The sequence below is a fragment of the Lepidothrix coronata genome, unplaced genomic scaffold (genome assembly GCF_001604755.1).
Source record: "Lepidothrix coronata isolate B3197 unplaced genomic scaffold, Lepidothrix_coronata-1.0 Scaffold51, whole genome shotgun sequence".
In the NCBI taxonomy this organism is placed as follows: Eukaryota; Metazoa; Chordata; class Aves; order Passeriformes; family Pipridae; genus Lepidothrix; species Lepidothrix coronata.
In genome coordinates, this window is record NW_016690231.1 from 1,710,093 (window position 1) to 1,731,747 (window position 21,655).

Below are 21,655 nucleotides of genomic sequence, written 5' to 3' on the forward strand. Positions count from 1 at the left end.
ATAAATACACCATGGTAGCCTCTGCTCGCCCAAAGAGAGATGAGTTATTTCCCTTAAGAGTCTGAAGACTAATAATTTTTTTATCCCTGAATACCTCCTGTTGGAACAGCACCGGGTCTCTGGCACCATGGAAACCTACCAGTTGTTAACTGATTTACTGGGTATGAAAATCTTGATGTGTATGAATATTGCTCTAAAGGAGGTGACATCAAGATCCAGACAGCATGAGTGTGTAACATGAAGGAAGAAAGCAACCACCTAGTTCTAAAAGGCATGCAGTTTGAATTAAAATATGCATTATCTCTGTGTATTAAAATATGCATTAGCTTTGTGTTTCTCCTTCCTGGCTTTTTTGAGAGGTTATTTGGGTTGGATGTTGTATTCAAAGGGCTTTCTATTATACAATGTTTGCACGGATTGTGCATTACCCTGGGTGCAACTGCTCTGCTCCAAGAACAAATGGACATTACAGTTCCTTCAACCAACAGGAGGGCACAGCAGACTCACCTGTGAAAGCACAGTTATGATCCATCCACTCAGCATTTAGAATATCCAATCCAACCCACCATAAACTGTCACTTCAGGCATTTATGGCAGACAGTAAACACATGCTTATCAGAGAACAACTGCACCCTGTGAGCTCAGCCAATGGAGCAGTATTTCTTATCAAATCAATGGCTTATCAGGGACCTTAACAAAAATAAAGGTTACACCATATGGTCTCCTCCTTTTTACCTCTGCTCCATCAAGATGTACAACTTCAATTAAAGCCACGTTGCTCAGGCTTTGTAAGATTTGCTTCCTCCTTGTCTGCCCTTGAAAGCAAAAGCCTACCTTTGGAGCAAGGCACATGGGAATGATCCCAATCAGAAGTTGTGCTGAGCTGGACAAACAATGCATTGCCCCAGCTTTTGCCATCAGGGGCCCCCCCCAGAGGTGCCACTGCCCTGCACAGATCAATGCCCAGCGTGGCAGCGGGTACTGCCCGTCCCTGCCCCAGCTCTGCAGCCACAACACCGAGGTCGAGAGGCACCAGGAGTGAGGCAGCACCTCTGCCAGGGGCTGGCAGGGATGTCTGCACAGCCACTGGAGTCACGTGGAGACCACTGCTGCTGCTGCTGCTGCTGCTTTGGTTATCCCAATTAACAGATGAAAACAAACACGGCGTAACAAAACAGAACACAACTGGCATTCCCTTATGCCTGCCTCTCATCAGGAGCTGTCTAAAAATGTTAGGTCTAGATCTACCTCATCTGATGTAAATTAACCTGAAAAATGGAATTACCCTGTAAAGTGGCCTGTTCTTTTCCTTTACTTTTTACAAGATCTAAGAATAAAACATTTGGGGTCTATAATCTGTTCCTGACAACACTTGATTTTGCTGACTTGTACAGTGTGGAACAAGAGACATTCATTTGTACTCGAGACAGATTTTAATCAGTATTATTCAAATTGCTGCAATGATATTCACAAGGTTTTGAGAGCATCAAACTCACTTCTCTCTGTGCCATCACCAAAAGCAATCAGCACAATATTTTTCTTACAAGCTGAAAAGACATCTTCCCACGATTCTGCTGCCATGTTGCCAACACACACCCTTCTCCAGGGCTTTGCTAAGCCCAAAATGCAATTTGGCCACTGCTGCTCACAATTCTCACAGCCTACCACAGATGGCAATGACTCCAAATTGCAGCAGACTATGAATCTATATGTGTGATATTCCTTTCAGATAAGGAGCCTTTCCCAGCTCACTTTATTACACTGAATTGAGGTAAACTGCTGAGAGCCACGAGGTGAAGCTCTTTTGGTTCATTTCCTCCTTGTAAACAAGGCCCAAAAATCTGGGGGCTGCTGAAAACACTGCATGGGATAACAGCTCTGCCCTGAGGAGCATCCTGCCACCTCAGCTTCCTGGTACCACACCTCCTTCCCGTGCTGCAGCCTGAGCTCCTCCTTGCATGACTAGGAATACCCTCCATTTAGAAGAGCTTTCCTTTAGATTAGCTGTTAGCTGGTTTGGTTGTGTGTTTGGGGTTTTTTTTTTCATTAAAATCTTTAAAAATTGCTGCTCATCTATTTTTTTCAATACTACTGACAACTTCTTTGCCAAGAAAAAAAAATTACAGCACGTACAATTTATTATTTTTTTAAGCATGGTTGCCATTGTCATATTGTTCATAAATCTGTCCTGTCTTGTCAGATTACCTGTGTGTGCTGTTCTTACCAAGCCAGGTTAAATTTAGTCCTAATGTAACGCACTTACTACTCAGAGAACTCATAAACACAAACCCTCCTTGATAAGCAAGCAATAAAAACCTGTTCTTTATTGCCACCAAGGTAATTCATACTTTAATATATCTATTATTTCAGTACTAAGATTATTTTGCTGCAGCAAATTGAATTCGTCATGAAGGAAATAAAAGAAAATGCATGAGAAATGCTGAAACAAAATTCAGATTCTGTGAGAGACTAGAGAACAAAAAATTTCAGAGAAACTGAAGTTAGTACTGATATTACAAGGGAGGATAACTTACAATAACATTATTTCTCATAGTGTTGCTGGGATAATTTGAAGAATGTCAAGACTAAGCATTTCTATACAGCACTTCATCTGAGACTATCAGAGAACAGGCATTAAACAGTTCACTTCACTGCTGCCTCAAGGACAGGATTCCCAGCTTCCAGCAAACCAACCTGCCGTAGGCAAAATGCTGCAAGAGGTCTTATTTCTGACTCATGCTTTCTCACTGTTGCAAAAGCCTTCCTTTTCCACAGCCTAGATCTGATTTGCAAATTATTATTCTTTTCCTGGTGCGCAAAAAAAATTGGGAGTGGGTTGAAAGATCACGGGCAGTCCTGAGAATTCACTCAATTTGTGCAAAGATTTAGAAGGCAAGTTAACCATCTGCTGCATGTTAGAACAGCTGAGACTCAGAACTCTTGTTCCCGTTTGTGATCTTAACTCCACAGGCTCCAGAAATGTTTTCATTAACACCAATTTTTTGTATTGAGAGGATCAGACACCACACTCATCATCCCAAACCCCCGCTCGATGCTTTGTACCACACAACAATTTTTGATCAATACCAATGTGATTCACAAATTGAGAGCGGATTTGGAAGTATGGTTTCTATTTCATTCCTTTGGAGTAAAACCTTAATTACAGAGAGGCTAAAATTTTCTCCCCCCCCCCCCCCTGAAGGGGGATGGCAACTGGTTCATTTCTATTCACCAGGCAATGTCACAGAACCGGTATTTCAGTAAGGAAGTTTTATTACACTTGAATGTGAGACTGGAATCAAGCAGCTCAACACGAGCTACAGCCAACACAACCCAAACTCTTCCCACTCCAGGCAGGCCCTGCAGTGTGAGGTGAGTTGCTCCCCAGTCCACAGCAGACAGATGTGCTGTGTCCACACCCTCTCCCACCACCACACTGCCAAGGGCTGCACCAGGAGCTCAGGCAGAGAACAGCCCCCCGAGAGCCCCAAGCACAGGGAGAGGGAGGAACAGCTTCCACAGGGGAATTCGGAAAGACTGCAAAGGAAACTAAAGCAGTATCTGCTTCAATTTGAGGAGGAACATTTCCCCAGGCATTAAAAACATGAGATATAACACTTGTCTGGTGCTCAGTAATGGGCAGGACACCTGGGAAGGAAGAACAGGGCTGATGTTTGCACTCAGCAGATGCCAGATGAGAAAGATGGACTTAACCAATGTTGTTAAAAATGAAGGATCCTTTTTCTATGCATATTACTACAGTGCAGAATGTCCCATTGGAGCATGAGGCTGTTGTCATTGAGCACTTCAAGCTTCTCCTTCAGGTGGAGATCTGCTGTGTGCAAACACCTGGCTCTAAGCAATTAAAGGAATTTGCAGTGTATTTTCATGTTCCAGCAGGTAACTGGAGTGTTTCTCAGTAACAGCACAGCATTGTATACAACAACTACCCCACCAAAACCAAAATAAGTTGGAAAATAAAAATAATAAATAAATAAATAAACAAACATATCAATCAAAGTACTTCTACCTTCCAGCACCCCACCAAACTAAAACCAAGCAGTCAGAACATGCTGGCTGCACCCACACAACAGAGCAACTGAAGAGGAAGGCAGGACCAGACCCATTTCCCTCCTACCTCCTGCCTTCAGCTACAGGCAGCCACAACTCCCCAGCTCTGTCTTCCCTGCCTGCCACAGGAAGCCCATCTTGCACAGGCACAGTCTGGCTGAAGTTCCCACAGCATCAGTCTGGGATTATTTGGGCTGACACAACCCTGCACGGGCCACCACAGCCAGTGGAAGTTTGTACTTGACTACGATGAGAACAAGAAAAGGTGAAACTCGAGAAGATGAACAACGAAAGAAAAACATAAAATCAAAGAAGTGAAATCTACAGTATAGGACAGCTAGAGAGGCAGGTTAATTATTAACATTATTAACACTGAGGACATCCCCTAAATCTTTAAAAAATGTTTAACTAGCAGAGCCACAGTAAGGAAAGCATGTGGTCAAGGCATCTTTCCATTTTGCAGAGATGAGGAATGAGCCCCTAAAGACATCGTGAAAGGCACAGCAACCTGAATAAAATGTGTCTGCCTTCTAATCCTGGCTGTTAGATTTAAAGTTCTCTGCTCTGGTTTATTCTCTTCTAAACCTTGATCAGGGAAGTAGAAATCAGTATCTTAAGTAGCAACATTCTTATTTGTTAACTGAAATCACTTGCTATGAGGGACAAAAAAAAAACAAACCCAAAGCCCTGACCTTTGACATTTTTGAAAGCTCAATAAATGACAATAGGAAGCAAAATTGTATCGTGCACCAATAAACTATATATTATTTTATGATATGAGAGGTTACTTAATCTAAAACTATAACTATTAAGGAGAGTGATAAGAGATAAGGAAGGTAAAGACTCAGGGACTTTTCAGTTTCATATCTTATCACTTCTGGTATAATATTAACCAGCTTGATTCTCAATATCCCAGTCACTTTGTGATCTTTCCACAGTTGGAAACAATTACCAAATGTGAAGTATCCAGAACTTTGTTCAGTTGTGCCACTAAAACAATACAATCTTGTTTTCAAGCCACAGTAGCACCAATGCAGGGAGATGTAAATCCTGCAGATTTTTTTTTCCTTAAACCTGTGTAAACTTTATTTTGATTTTACTCTGAAAAGGACAGTATGAACATTTACTCTCCAGCCAACGTACTTTTTAATCCACTTTGCAAAGATTAGTAAACTGCTCTCTAACATATTGCTTTGACACCTCTCTAACCAGTTAGGTGATGTTTTCTGGCAGGCACTGATTTATGTTACAAGCCTACAAGAACAGTCCCATTAATAAAGCTGATTGTGTCTCTCACCACAGAAATTATTTAATGACGGAGGTACTGTCATGCACATTCACCTGTACCCAAAGGAAATCAATTTACCAGCTAAACCACCCACCTGCTGTTAAATCTTTTATTTAGCTTGCATCGCTATTGATTTTAATTGAAGAAGTCACGACTTGTCATAGCTTGTACTGCCTGAGAACTAAAAACTCTTTAATGTGCTGTTAAAATTGCAGGTGGTTTTGTCCACAGCAAAAGAGTATTGCTCAACTAAATCCCCATATCACAAACCTGCAATCACACACTGCAGCTATGATTGTTTTAGCTCTTGTAAACCCTTGCTGCTGGATAAGGCAGCTCTGAGCAGGATACTGGGGCTTGCTGGTTGGAGAGAGAGATACGTATCATTTTATTCAATATAATTTATCCTCTTCTCCTCTAAATCCTCTATCCTGCCAGGACTTATTCATATCAATAATCTCTCAACTTCAGGAGGTTAATGAGTATAAAATATTGGCGTGTACTGCAGCGTCAGGGACATAATTTCACATATACTTCAACACGACACAAACCTACACAGAGGCCAGAAATGTGGAACCTTCCCCAGGTCACTGCTGCTCCTGCACCTCAGCAAAAGTGATGGTGCACATCAGGAAACCAGCGAGGCTGAAAAACTCCCAGTATATGGAAGACAAGTACAAACCAAAAACCAAACCACCAATAAAAACCACAGTCGGACTCTGATCCTAACCCAGAGTTGTCCTGCCACGAGGGAGCAGTGGGCATTAGGAAGAAAGCCAGCTGGAAAGAGGCAGAAGTGCTGCTTTGAGCAGTGCCAGCTCAGTGCCTGTATAAAACCTTGCTCCAGAAGTATCTGCAGTAAGTGCCCCCCATGCAGCATTACAGAGCAAACTCTTCCTGGAGGTGGCTGTCAGGTGGCTATTTCTGGCCAACGAAACGAGAATGTTTCTCTGGTGACAAGAAACCTATGCTAAAGAAAAAGGCCAGACAAATAAAATACAATTCCAGCCCAGAGCTGTCCCCGGCCATTTCTCGTCTGGCAGTGACTTGGCTGCTCCTCACCCTCGCTGCCCAAAACGAGGTGTTTCAACACATGCTTACGTTGCAAACAACATCCAAAAGCTTTTCCTTTTGTTGCGACACTGACCCAAAACAAACTTTGAAATCTCAGAAGCTGCAAAAAACCAGATTTGTGGTTCCCCCCAGCCAGCTTTAATCCTCACCCCGGAGGAGGCTGAAGGCAGAGCCACAGACACTTCCCGCTCAGGGCTGCAGGAGCTGTGCCTCAAACAGTTCCCTCACACTGTGCCACTAAGAGCCTCTAACACAGGCAGATGGGTGAGGCCTCCAACACTTGATATTTTTCAAGGGAAAATAATATCCTGTTTTTCCCCACTGGAGGGTAAATGGGGAAAAACAAGCTGGGAAGGCAGTTTGCAGCCACCGTTACACGCACAGAGGCACAAACACTTCCCACCCACAGAGCTCACCCCTCAACCCAGGTCCTGAGCAATTCCCCCATTTATCTGCTTCAAGTAGTTACCCTGCCTTTTATTACACAGGGAGGGTAATACCTCATCAGATTGAGAATAGATATTTTATTAAAAACATTTTTAATGCAGCTGCAGAGCAGGTAGAGAGGGATGAGAATCGACCTGCTCAAAATACTGCTGCCCCCCCAGCTGACTCCCTGCTACCTTTAGCTCTGCATGGTAATAACCATCACACCTATTTCTCTCTCTCTCCCTCTTGGTATAAATACGAACTTAAACCCAAAAGCCCAATCAGATTTGAGCTGCTGTTATAAAACTTTTCATTTGACACACATGCCTCGTCGAAGACGGGCTTTTCTTCTTGACAACAAACCTACGAGCTCTGTGTGGGAAATTACAGAACCACCCCACCTTTGATCAGCCAGGTAACATCAGAAGAAACAATTCTCTGTCAGGCATTTCACTGAGCTACCACCAGGATCCTCTCCCTGGAATTCCCAGGAGAGCAGGGAGGCAGTAACCCTGAAAAGCTGTGTCAGCTCGGAACACTGAACGCTCTCTGACAACCCCTGCCTGGAGCAAGTGGCTGTAAATAAGAGGGTAGGAGACATTCTTCGGCTCAGAAAGAAACAAGGGGAAAACAGGGCTGGAAGTGTCCCTAGGCTTTCTAAAATGTAAAAAAAAATAAAAATTAAAAAAAAAGACTCCAGCTCTAAAGAACTGAAGGATGGAAATCTCCCAGCATCCTGCAGCAGCAGCCAGATGGTGTTTCTTCACTTCTCGAGGCCCACAAGAGCCATCTGAGCTAGAGGGCAAAGACAAACATGCTGCTGTAATCACACAACTTACCAGCACCTGGCAGATAATAAATGCTACCACTTAACAAACCTACAGAATAAGCTGCACTGGGCTCAAGGGCCTCAGCTAAAGGTAGTTCAAGGGTGCCAGCCTGTAACAGGAGCTCAGGATATCACTCTTCTATATTCCTTCCCTTGGATGAGGAAACAATTCAGAGGCAAAAGTCCTCAAAAAAACCCACCAAAGTTAAGGATTCAGTCAGGAATCTTCTGCTTAAAAATGTAACCAATTCAGGACAGGAAATAAATATTTACCCTTCCTGTAATGCCCCTAGTTCTGTTTTTTGAGCCCGCATGGCCTGAATGCTACCCAGTACCAAAGCACACACGATGTCCTTTCATCCCTCAGTACAACCCAAGGTAACCAGGAAAAATAAAAATGCAAGCAGAGAAGGGAAAGACTGGGAATTAAGGGTCACATAAGAGCAAGCTGGACTAGCAGGAGACAGCAATAAGAACATAATCCAAAATAAGCAACAGAGAGAGAACAGAAAGTTTCCTTCTCCTCTTCTGTCCCTTCCATCCCATGTATTTCTTGTTACCACCTCCCACTGCACGTGACTTACTGAAATCTGGTTACCTTGTCCTCTGACTTTGATTATGGGAACCCTTCCCTCTTTCTCTGTTTCTGCAGCAAAGGCAAAGCCTGTACTAGAGGTGACCAACCCCACTGTGGTACAGGATACCACTGCATCCAGGGGTTTCAGAGAAACTGGCCCTGCTCTTGCACAGATGCTCCAGGATGCTGCAGTTGTATTTACACACAGAAGAACTCAGCAGGAGATGTGAAGGTGTGAACTTTCCTAAATACACCAGTGTGCCTCTGCACTGACCCAGCAGCAGCTCCTCTAAGGGTCAGACTTCAGCTTCATTCTCTCTGCTGAATGAATCACTGGTTTCTCAGTCAGCACTGCCAAAAGCAAACTGGAGCCAAGGAGTGCAGATGCTGGCACTCTGGGAGCTGGACCAGCTCCACCATCTCGTTTTGTACAGTCACTGCACAGCTGTCAGACAGAACAGTTATGGTCATTACCAAGCAGGGAGAAGAATGGAGCCAGATACCCACACAGAAACGTCTGTATTTTATAATCAACTTGGAGCCATATGCTGGGATTTACTCCACAAAAGCATTCAGAGATACCCTAGCGTGGAAACATAAATCAGCAAACTTAAAATACTTCTTTGAGACTCATTTTTCATACATGTTATTTACTTACACAGGAACATACCCAGCAAAATGATGCTGAAACTTCCCCTAACTCTGTTCCCAACAGCAAAGTAAGTAACTTGAAGCAGGGAGGAACTGATCCACAGCTGATCTAGAAAGTTACTAATTCACTGATCTCTAGTTCAACCTCTCCAAAGCCAAGATTAAAACCAGCTCTGCCCCTGAGGCAGAGGGGTTCTTGGCCATGCACTGGGATGCTGGGAGCAGGACTGGGGACACAGCCCATGTTCCATTAAAATGTGGGTTCCTGGCATTAAAACATCAGAGTACAAGCACTTGACGTTGCCAGTTTACCTCCATCCACCAGTTGTGCAGAATCCAGGGAACACACAGGACAGTTGGAAGGCTTTTTACTTTTTGATTCATCCCGACATTAGGAAATCCACAGCATCCCCTCAGTGTCCCTCACCTGTGCAGCACATTTGCTTTTATGGCAGAAATCATTTCCCTGGTTAGATGCTGCTTGAAATAGCCCTGTATTTTATGCTCCTAATTCAGAGCTGCATTTCCTCTGGGTTTCTACGTGCTCACAACTGGCAACAAGTATTGATTACTGCAAACATTCTCCTTTCCTTTACCACTGCTTAAACAAATATAGAAAAATCCTAGACACCATTCCTCAAAAAAGAAGGTTTTTTTTCCTTCCCTCCCTGTTTTCAAGGCCCACAGCTGAGCATGGGCACAGCCTCACCTCGGCTCAGGCACGGCTGCAATTGAGCTTTACTTAAAAACAAACAACCAGCAAGGAAAAACCCACTTTGGAAGGACAGAAGATTACAGGTAAAGAGCAATGTGCTTATTTATTTAAGTCCAACACAAATACAGCAGAAGCTTATGGACAAGACAGCTGAGACAAAACGACTCTGCACACATTTGAAAAACCTTATGAACTCTCTTCCTTTCTATGCAATCAGCCTAATTACACTTGTGCAGAAGTCTAATTACACCTCTGCATTAGCTACCAGTGAAGTGTTTCTTGGGTTATTTCTGAGGAGCCTACAATTAAATGAGCCTCATCCATTAACTGACACTTTGTGTGTGTAGTCTCACTGCTCCAATTATGTACCTTGAATCAGCCCCTGAAAATCCTCCTTGCTGCCAAAGATATCCTGGTGAAAAATGAAGGACACTGGAGGTGGCTTGAAAAATACTGCCAACATTAAAAACAAATGCTGTTATGCAAAGCCCTGCATTTTATTTAAATTTGTGCTGCTTGAGATGCAAACAAGATTCATTTCGCTACACGGTTGTGCTATCCATTTATTAACTATTCTGCATGAAATCCATTTCTAAATGATTTCACTAAAGTTCATAAGCCATTTTAAAACTCAGAAACTGATGAAAAAGGAAATGATCCTGCAGTTACAAACCTTGAACTAGAAGCCTGATGGAAACAATTTTATTTCTTAATTTAAACAGCATGTGAAATTGGATTCAATCCCAAAATCATTACATGCTCTTTTTAATTAAAACTTATGAAGGTTATAGCAAGTGGTTATACTTTCAGAAGGAAGGAGCTGATTTTACTGCTGTTGTAGCCTATGACTAACATTTGGCAAGAGCCAACAAATGAGGCAAATAGAACAAGGTTTCCACATTTTTACTTTGGCGATACAAGCTTTGATACCCAAACCCTGGTATTAACAAGCACTGTGACTTCAGCTGGTGACAGCTCAGCTTTCTCCTCTATTTTCTAGGCATCAGTAGTTCATGTAAACAAGAAAAAAAACCCCTGCAATAGGCTGCAATTTGCTCAGTGTCACCAGCTCCCAACCCCTTAGGGGGGTTCTGATACACCACCTATAAATAACACTGACATTAACAGGTTTTCCAGGGTGAGGTATTTTTTATACATTTATTTATCAACCTCTCCCACTCTATTCAAGCAGGTTCCTGAGCAAAACAAAGCACAAATGTTCTCACACACTCAGATGCCCAGATCTGAGTTTAGAAGGAACAAATGATTCTCCAGGCTCTTCCCAGAGGGGGTAAGAGGGGAGAGCTCTGTTCCTCCCAGGGCTCAATAGGGCACTTGAACCACCACTTGTGGTAGAAGAGACACGTTTGTGCCTTGCCTAGGTAAGCAAGAGAGCTGCACTGTGTCTTTGTGTGCCCTGTAAATCCAAAAGGATGACTCCAAAGTTAGCTCAGAGCACCATGCACTGCTCACACAGTGCTGCCATCCCAAAGGTTTGTCCTCCTCTGCATCCTTCCTGGCCATTCAAGGCCAGCACCAGCCTGTCCACAAGCAGAGCATTGTTTTCAGCTGAAGACCCACATTGTATGCCCTTAACCACGGTGGTTTTGGAACATATTCTGCTCCTCTGTGCTCTCTCTTTCCTTTCCACACAGGTGAGCCCTTGCCCAGCACTGCTTTGGGCAGTGTGTGGCCACCTCAGTGCCATTTACCTGCCCTGGCACTGCAGGGCTGCTGCACAGCTCCCTGTGACCTCCCTGCTCCGAGCTGAGCATCCCTCAGTGCCTCCAACACTCAACATTTCCAACCACACCAAACCCCAACAGCTTCTTTCCACTTTCAACACCTCCTCAGTGTCCCCATAACCCCCTCAGCTCTCACACTCAGGCAGGGCCCTGTCTGCCAGCGTGGACTCGTTCATGTTTTAAAAACCCAAATCACACCATCACCCAGGGCAAGTGTTGGAAAAGATCCCCAGTCAGAACATGGTGCAGTTATTCCACGTTATCTCCCTTTCTGTGCTGCACTTAGAGAGCAGGAGGATGCCACAGTGCTAATCCCCTCTCTGAAAGAAGTTAATGACAAGTGAACCAGCACATTCCTGTGCTGCTCACTGAGCTGCAGCTGAGGGCAGCGCTGCTCTGGGCAGCTCAGGAGGAAACATCCATCAGCCAAAAAGCAACAGAAGACTCAGCCTTGCACCCTTTTTTAAGCAAGTCTTCTATTCTGTATGCAAATCAAATCCAACTGAAGATATCACTACGACGTTAATGAAACCCTAAGTGCTGAAAAAATCAGCGTCCAGGGAGCGTAAATGCGCATTTTGAAACCACAGTTTGCTGTTACAGAAAACATCTCATGACTGCCACGGTCACCTTCACCCACCAGGCTCTGCACAGCACAGAAACGTTTGCCAGCTGCAGAATTACTGAACAGGCATGTTCTCATCGCTCTGTTAGAAAACGAAGTTCTACTTGTTTGGGTCAATAAGACAGCTGCTTAAAACCGTATCATGCCTCCAGAAATAGAGATTCTTTCAAGACCTGGTTTCTTGAAGTATCTCCTGATTCATCTATGAATGAGCAGCTGGCTGTAGACCAAAGCCAGCACTGCCAGTTCCCTTTTGCAGGATGCTCCATTTTGTATCTGGATCTGCAGGGAGTAGATTTAAAGATGATCCTGATCTTACATCAGCACTTCACTTTATACACCATCAGTAGTCCCACTGAAATTACTGCTTGGAAGTTAAACTGTAGAGTAACTTCTGCAAGAATTCAATGCTCAACAAAAAGCTTCACTGGTCAGGATTGCTGGGACACTGCCAGAAACAGAGGGACTTTCCTTAAACTCTTGGTTTGACTTAACATGCACTGAAGGCTCCACTCCTGTCAACTCTGAAGGGTGTAGGGTCATGCACCCGCCTCAAAATGCAAAAAGTGGGCCTCTCAAGAGACACTTATAGCTACCTTCCACCTTAGATATGCTGAATGACTGTATTTGAAACTTTCAGGGTGAATGTAATGGATAAATCAAATCCCAGAAGTGATCTTTGTGTAACCTTGGACCTCTGTGATATAATATGAAGATTATTATACAATCCAAGTCAGGGAGCTGATTAGAGTGAAATATAGACGACAGTTGTTTGCAAACTAATTCAGCTTTTGTAGTTGAGGCTTTCCAGCTACTAAATATGTGACAATAATGCTTCTTCTACAGCCAGTTTTGCACCCTCCTATGCTTCATACCCTGCTTTCTTTATAAAATGTCCTAAGCTGTGCTCTTCCACCTCACTAATGGTGCAGCCTACCTTGCAAACCCCCCCCGGAGAACAAGGATCAGCATTTTAGTAGTTTCTTCATTCTAATGCAGCACAAAATGATCCAAAACAAACACCAGCACATTTGCCTTTCAGCGTGACAGCAGCGATCTCAACAGCAGCCCTGTTGAGCATGAACAACTAGGTTTGTTTTCAGGTTTGGACAAGTACTGTAAAACACCTCTGCAAAATCATGACTTTACAGGAACTTTGCTTTTAGGACAAAATCTCCATAAAACGTGCAACCTGGGTACAAATGGCAAGTGGGAACACGCAGGACTCTTCCCTCTCTTCCCTGCTTGACCTCATTATCTGCTCAGAGGCCACTTAGCAGCTCAGCCTAACCACTGAAACCTCACAAATTAATAACACTTACAAGAGTGCATGAACCATAAGTCACCTGGGGCAACCTTCCAACGAAAAGGAGCTGCCACAAAGTCTCACAGCGGGGCCTGAAATGAGGTTATTCTAACAGCAAGGAAAAAAACCTCTCTCAGAAATCTTTTCCCAATTCTTACCGGCACCAATTTAAAACAAAGTTATTCGCGTTAAAATTAAGGGAGAAAACAAGTCTGGTTTAGCATACTAATAGGTTTCTTGAGCTCAGGTTTCTGTTCAGTAATCAGCAGCTTTAGAAGGGTTTAAGCATCTTGTTTTAACACTGCCCTGACAGCGAGGATCCTGCCCCAGCCGCTGCTTAAGCACTTCACCAGTGTGCTGTAGGTCCAAGGCAGCAGTTTTCCCCTCTGGAGAGCAAAGCTCTGCAAATCTCAACGCTGCTAATCCTTGAATGTTTGCAAATACCAGTCCAACCAGCAGGAAAACAAATCCCCAGCTGGACTGGTTCTCACCAGCACTTCACATTCAACAGTAAACAAGGCTCCAGAGCCAGGCAAGGGCAGGAGCAGAGGATGCTCATCCACATAGATATCAATGGATAAAATGTTAGCCCAGAAACACCTGGCTCAGGTTACGCTTACAAATCAACTCAAGATAAGTTCCTTAAGTGGTTTCACAGTCAAACATGCTTAAACTTAATGTTATATTTGCTGCTTTCTTCATTTCTCTTTCCAGGATTCATCGGGTAAATGTTCCCCGTCCCCCAGACCATGAGCTTCCTGCACACATGACAACTCCAGGGCACTCCATCAGACTCCTGTTCCACTGACACTGGATGACAGGGCTTCATCCACAGTAGTTGGTGACACACTCTGATGTTCATCAGACCCTTCGTTTCTCAAAGGGCTTGAGAAAGGAGAACCCAGGGAGCAGAGCGGGGAGCAGTGGGGATGAGCTCAGGGCAATGAGCAGCCACGAGGGAGAGAGAGGGTCAGGAGTGCAGAGACAGAGCTGCGTGTCTGCACAGAGCAGTGCAGCTTAGCAGGAGGAGACCTACAGTGCATTACGCAAAACTTCTCGTTCTGCTCATTTTTGAATGTCCAAACCAAAAAGATCATCACAGCCTTTAGGATGCTACCTCGCTATCTCAAAGCAATCAAAAATCTCCATCTTCCTTCTCTCTGCCTCCCCATCTTCCTGTTTTGCTGCAGACCAGTGGACATGTGCTGGGGTGAAAACTCCTGAGGAGTGGGAAATTGCTGCTATTTGGAATGCTCTGTCACAAGCAAAACCTGTTATTTCACCATAAGAGGAAATTCCTAAAATTCAACTTCCTGTTAAAGTTTATTTTTAATGACCAAACGCTATCAAACATCATGTACATGGTATGATTTCTTATTAGGAAAAAAACCCTTTGAAAATACTCATGATCAAAATAATGAAGGTTGCTGCATGAATTTTTATTTTCCTTTTTAAAGCGCTACTGAAATATGACAAAAAGTTCAACAGTCTTTTTTTAAAAACAAACAAACCAGACACACCGAGAGTATGTGGCATTCCTTTCTATCAGGATGGCTTCATTTAATCAGGAACTGGAAAGAGGAAAAGCACTGGAAGGAAGAGACAAGAAAGCCTGACCTCAGCAAGTGCACAGGCTGCCCTCGCTTCCCTGGAGAGGGGCAGGGACAGCAGCACATCCCTCTTGAGTTTTCGGGGTTTTTAAAACTTGGAAGTTCTTTGAGGAGGAATCCTGTGCTGAAACACTGATAAAGAGCAACTGAGTGTCGCTTTGTGACCTGCTACTTTCTACACTGAGGCAAGCAGTTGTTTCTCCAAGCAGAAATACAGGGGTGAGGTGTGAAGATGAGAAACACCAGTGGAACAACTGTCTTCAGGGACTGCTTGTGCAGAGGGAATTTTGTTTGTTCTATCACCAACATGTGGAACAATAGGAAGGGAACACTCTGCATTACATACAGCCCCCCATCTTGCTAATGAGACAAATTAGCAAGAGGAGTAATTTCACAGATCTCATTTCACACGTCGGACCCATGCTGAGACTGCAAGGCAGTTCTCTCAGCTGAGCTTCCTTCCATTTGCCAACTAAACACACACTCAGAGGCACTGGATCCATCCCTGGAAATGTATCTCCTTGCACTAAGGTGTTAGGAAAGCAATGTGCTGCTTCTCCAGATGAGAAGAACTGTGCATGTTGCCATCACCGGGTGCAGATCTTCACTTGGATGCCTTTGATTGGAAGCACTCCCTGTACCTTTTCCCAGGAAACTCCGCTGTGGACTAAGAAACCAAATTCCATTATGGCACGGGCACATCAGCAGCCTCTGAGGCTGCTTGTGTGATGCCATTCCTCCGCATCTTCACCACTTGGCTCTCTCCCCATGCAAAGCCACCCCCCAAGCACACCCAATTACCCTTAATCGAGGGCACTGAGCTGCTGGAGCTCTGCGTGTGCCGGGAGGGGTAGGAACTGGGGCACAGGCAGGGATTGCCCCTCAGGCACTGCCAGCTGCTCTGGTTTTCCCTTTCCAAGGCGGATGTGACTCATCTATCTTGCATGCACCAACAGGACCATCCAGAAAGTTTCCACAGGGAGGAGAAAGGGCAGTGTGGTCCCAGGACACCACGGTGGAGGGGCTTTCTGCACCAGGCACCTTTTTACAGAAGCCCAGCATAAGCCTCTCCATTAAAAGACAACCATATCCTGGCTCTGAACTGAGCACCAAATCCCTCTGGAAACATTACTGTCACTCTTGCAAATATACCAAATACTACTTACAAAGAAGCATTACATTATTACAACATGGGGCTTTTCCTCTTTTCAAATACCTAAGTTCTATGTCAGAAGTAAACCCCACCCTGGGAAGTGTGCAGGGAAAGGGAAGAAGAAACTGGGGTGGATTAAAAAGTAACTACTAGAAAAATCACTTAAATTCCCCACTTCTGAAAGAAGCCAATTACAGAAATCCAGCATTCATGGCATTTGACCTCGTGTTTTGTCTGCAGCACATCTCTCCATTCCTACAGCTCCTAAAAGGACACTCAGGAATGTCTGGATCCAAAAGTCATCGACAGCATTAAGTGCCAATACAGTCCAACAAACACCCAGTAACTAAGAAACCAAATGCCATTAAGAGCATATGTATAATCTAAATACTTCCTGTACAATCTACATTTGGCTCAAGTCCACCATCTTACCCAGCACATCATGCACTTTAACAGGTAATATGACATGTAACTGCCAGTAGGTTTCAGAGATAACAGCTCTCTACACCAAACAGAGGCATTTCCCAGAGTTTAAAACTCCCATTTCTCGCTGTAAATAGAAACAAGACAGAAATCACCCAGTCAATTCAATAAATTATTTGAACTGGGCACCAAACCCCTGTTTTCGAATTTACAAGTATTATGGATGACAAGACTCAGCTCTGCATTTCTTCTGAAATCAAATCTGAAAACAAGCCAAATGATTGCTGTGCACCTGAAACATCAGCCAAATTTACTAAGAAATCCACTCAAAGTGCAGGCAGGAGCATTAGGTGGTAATTCAATGGAATTGGGAGAAAGAAAGGAATGAATAATTTACTGGGTTTAGACAGTCAAAACTTACCACTTTTGGTGAACTTTACCTCTGAGATTTTAGACTCATTCAAACCCAAACCACAGCTCAGCAGGTGCAAATTCATAAAAGCACAGAGTTTGCATGACTCACTTTTAACTGAAACCACCATCTTTTTGCAAAGCAGCAGCTGTGGCAAGCGCTCGAAGAGAATAAATATTTATTCCTCCTTAAATAAAGCTGCCTTCCCACCCACGAGTACAGGCAGAACAATCAAAGGCTTCTCAAGGACAATTATAGGAAAAACTCCTGCCTGCCAAAGTCAACCAGTGCCAGCAGAGTGAAACCTGGGACACAAGCTCCACAGCTCCTTTGACGAAAAAGGCTTCCGTTACAAATCCCGCAGGATTTCAAGCTTGTTTCATAGCCACAAGGATTATTTCCCTCCTTTCCTGGCCAGCTCTCCCTTCAGAATTCATCAATATCACTCCTTGCTGCTATATAACATCAACATGATGCATCCTACAGCAGCTTCTCTTCCCAAGGGGCACAAACACCAGACCAGTGCTAACTGTATTTTTAAGTTCAGTTTATCTATTCGCTCTGATTTCTGCTATTTTTATATCTCTGACTATTCATCTTCTAAAACAGTCTTTTGTGATGACAAATAACAAGACAGATCAATTCCTTTTTGCTCCAGATGTTTAGATAAATTACTTCAGATAAGAAACAGCCCTTGTCGCTGAAATTGCTACAGAAGCTCAGAACAGAGTACTAACAGCTGAAACCTTATACACTTAGATTGATGTTTTTAATTGGATTTTTATTGTTCTCTGTTGATTTTTCTTGTTTGTGCTTCTGTGCACTTATGGATTGGAACAGCAACATCTAGCTGGAGAAGGCAAGCAGTTGAACTTACAGCAAGGATCTAACTGCTGAGAGTTGTATTTTTGCATACAAATAGTTCATTTCACAGAGTCAGGGGTTTGTAGCACAGAACCTGCATGTAGATGGAGCCTGGACTCCTCCTGAATTGGAAGGATGTCCCAGTTGCAGGCAGCTTTGCAAGAGCCATGCTGGCAGGAGGGCTGGACACCCACAGAACCTCGTGATACGCACAGGGAACGTCCAAGCTCTTCCCTCCTGACTTGCTTTATGGTCACACACCAATTACTCCCCACAGCCCTTCCTTCCCCACCCTTCGAGCCTGCTCTGTACAGCCCCACACAGGAGCCGAGGCAAGAACCCCTGGACTGACCGGCAGAGATCACAGGAGCATTCCTGCAGTGGCAACCAAACCTCTGGCAGGCTCAGACTGGGACAGTGCCTGTGCCAGAGGTCTGGAGCCTCAGAACAACAAGGGCTCGCTGCAGGGGTGTGTAGTTTGGCACTGACACCACACGTTTCATCAATGCTGCTCACGTAAAACAAATAAGAATTAAATCAGGGCTACTGAAGGCTCCTTCCCGGCTCCATCCCATTTTATGGCTTATTTATTTGCCAGGGGTGATGTTATCTGCATGGCATTCGCATCCAGATCCTTATCCTTCATGTGGCAACACTGCAAATGCAAATTCCTGTTTTCTGTTCACAAGGAACAGAGCAGTGACTGAGCAACCACGCACACGTGATGTCAAACCCTAATGAAATCACAGCCTGCCCCAGTGCCCAGTGGCATGTTCAGATTGCAATCCCGACTGGGCATGTAATGGCAAAGGCAACTGCTGAGAGCATCCTGGATCACATCCAGCCTCTTCCCCAGCAAAAGAGGGTAATTAGGCTTTCGGGTGTCGTCTGGAAACGCTCCCTCATGCAGGATTTTCCCAGCAGAGGGCACTTTTGATTCACAGACCACTTCAGAAGCTGCTTTTTGTTATTCTCCGTCACCACCTCAGAGAGCTGAAGCAGAGGTGGTGCTGTCTGCTTAAAAATAAAGACATCGCTGCTTTAGCTCCACTTTCCTGCCTCCCTCTCCCCCCCAACAAGTTTTATTAAGTTCTCATCTTTAATTCATGCCTGCAGCAGAGCTGATGTCACTTTTTTTTTGCTATTAAAAAAAACGATCCACAAAGCACAAGCCAAGCTTGCAGTGGTATCTCACCTACTTTTCCTTCTCTATTTTTATTTTCACTTCCAGTGATTTGTTAACACTCATTATCCTCAAAAACTGAAAACCTATTCCAACAGAAACACAACCACAGCACTTGGGAAGGAAAGCAAACAAACCACCTATTAGATTACATGCTCTGTCCCCTGCAAAGGTAGGACACAACCCACCAGAGACATCTCACAAATTAAACCCTCCAGTTGCCTGCAGGAAATTGCAGGGTGTTAGGGACCAGGGAAATAAACAGCTTAGCAACCACTAAGGTGAATTCCCCTTCGGGAAACTGTCGTTTCACAGTGGCTGCAAAGTGAGAATGAGGGAGGATGTGTGATAAGAGTGCTTGTGGGGGAGAAGTTTCCAGCAAAAGCCCTGGGAATTGAGATGTTTTTAACTGCTAAAATCAAAAGCAATAACGAAAAAAAGGATGTTTGAATCAACTAATGCACACATCTGTCCTAAGTTAAAGCACTGGGACGACCAATCCCTGCAGTTTTGCTGTAATTCTGCTTCGTTTGCATACAGCTGGGATGTGGGGTTTAGGTTGGCAGCACCATGGAGCTGACTCAAGGCCAGACAGCCTATTTTAGGACAGTAAGGATGCCAGGAGTCCTCTCCATGGGCTTCTTGCTGTGAAATCCTGTGCCTGTGCCTACTGGGGCACCATCCTGGAGACCAACAACTCCCACCAGCACTCAGACCCAGCAGCCCCCACATGGGGCATTCCGGCCTCTCCCACCAGCCCCGAGGACACGTGTGGGTGACAGGAATCCTGCAGAGCAGATCCATGTCCCACTGCAGACGAGGAGAAGCTCACTCAGCAGCGAGCAGCCCAACCCAACAAGTCATTTCCTCCCCAAGTTATGTAATTCCGAATCACTCCGGTTCCTCTTGGCTCGGGGATGAACAGCTTTGTTTTTTCAGAAGTCGGAGCAGCGGGTGGTGTGGTCGTGTTGTGTAAGATAATACAGAGAGCAGAACAATTACTGCCAAAGGAAAAGACACTGTATCACAGGCTTTGTGTTGCTCTGTGGAGTGGGACTTGCAGAATCACTTGCTTGTTTGTGACAAGTTTTACTGGAACGCACGTTGTGACCAACCATCTCTCCGAGCCAGGAGAAGCTGTCATAAACACGCTTAAATAAAGAGCAAGAAAGCAACTCAAGAACAAAGGGATTGTGCAAGATTTGTGTGATGGCACACTGGGGAGGAGGGGTATATAAAAAAAAAAATCCCAAATCCCACAGACTGTTGCTTTTGAAACAACAAAGGGTGAACCCCAAATCCATTAATAGTTCTGTTGAAATCAAGAGAGCTAAGCCAGCTGACACAGTAATTCCCCAGATATTTTATTCACCTGTTGCAGGGAAGGGACACATTATTCAGCCCATGGAAGGGTGTGAGAGGAGCTGTACAGGGCAGAAAACTACAATGTTAACTGTTGAATTTTGGGCTCCAAAGCAAAAAAAAAAAAAAAAAAAGTGGAATTAGGCCCTTTCTATGATTCTGTACTTTGCCTTCGGGGCTTATAATAGGATATTTAATTACATGATTTTGTAATATCTTTTCTATTATTTTACAGAAGCTGTAACTGTCGATAACAGATACTTGTAGTTACACCACACATCAACCCCTTTCTGTGGAAAGCCCAGCACTGAAACATCTCCCCACATGAGCACCAGCTCGCAAATAATTAACAATTTTGGGAAAAGAGGATATTTCCCTGCTGGCTGTTAATCAGTAGCAGGCCTGAACATATATCCAGTAGCAATCATGTTAAGAAAAATACATGAAATCTGCAATAAAAGGACGTTTGGCTGCATTCCAAATCCTACATAGTTCACAGGCACCTTTCTGCTGCCTTCAGCACGCTCTGAACCACACAGCACTACAGGCTGTATTGTGGTCCTTACAAAAACAAAAACCACCCAGAAAACCCTCACAGCCACCAGCTTCACACACAACACACAGCTATGAATATCCAAGCTATGGCCTTCAATAAAATATGAGTCCATACCTTAAATTCTGGAATTCAGACCAGTAAGGTAACAAGGAACAAGCTGGTCCCAGGATTCATGGCAAAAATATGAATATCTTAATACACACATGGCTGTCAACTGTGTGGCCCCATAAACTGCTCTGTCATCATCCCTGAGGGCACACTAGAAACTACCAATATTGGCACTATGGCCAAAAGGAATTTTTATCATACTGCAGGCTCCTGGAATAACAATAACAACAACAACAAAAAAGTTTGCAAACACATTTTGTGCAGTGAAAGAGTTTTCAGCAAATCTTTTAACACAACCTTCTGCCCCAAGCCCAATCCTCCCGCTTTATTCTCCTTTTCCCTTAAAACAGGGCTTATTCCACCAGCCAGTGGTGCAGATTTATCACAAGGAGACACACATCTGACTCCCAGCTCCTGCAGGACTGCAGCAGCCCAGAGACTTCAGCTGCTTCCACCTACCAGTGGCTTCCCAAGTGAAGGGAGAATGAAGGGATTGTTTGCATCTCTCCACAGCCCTGAAAAGCTTCGTGCCACCACTGAGCTTTTGCTGAACAGACACGGTGCCAGGAAGTCAGTGCCTGTGAGCTCCTGCTTGTTTTCAAGCCTGGCAGTGATGGATTACGTACAACCACAAGTTGGGCACAAACCAGCTGTCTCTCTGTCTTTTCCAAACA

The 21,655-nt window shown here is 44.3% G+C and overlaps 1 protein-coding gene across 14 annotated transcripts in view; it reads right to left on the reverse strand.

Annotated features, from left to right (window-relative positions):
- The window catches only part of FBRSL1 (fibrosin like 1), a 510,214-nt gene that overhangs the window by 325,006 nt on the left and 163,553 nt on the right, over positions 1-21,655 (reverse strand). The window contains exon 1 of one of the 14 annotated variants that reach the window (XM_017815485.1): positions 4,139-4,355. The exons of the other annotated variants lie outside the window; for them this stretch is intronic. The gene's annotated coding sequence lies outside the window, so the exon portion shown is untranslated. Of the gene's footprint in view, positions 1-4,138; positions 4,356-21,655 lie in introns of those variants that run through there. 14 annotated transcript variants of the gene reach the window in all.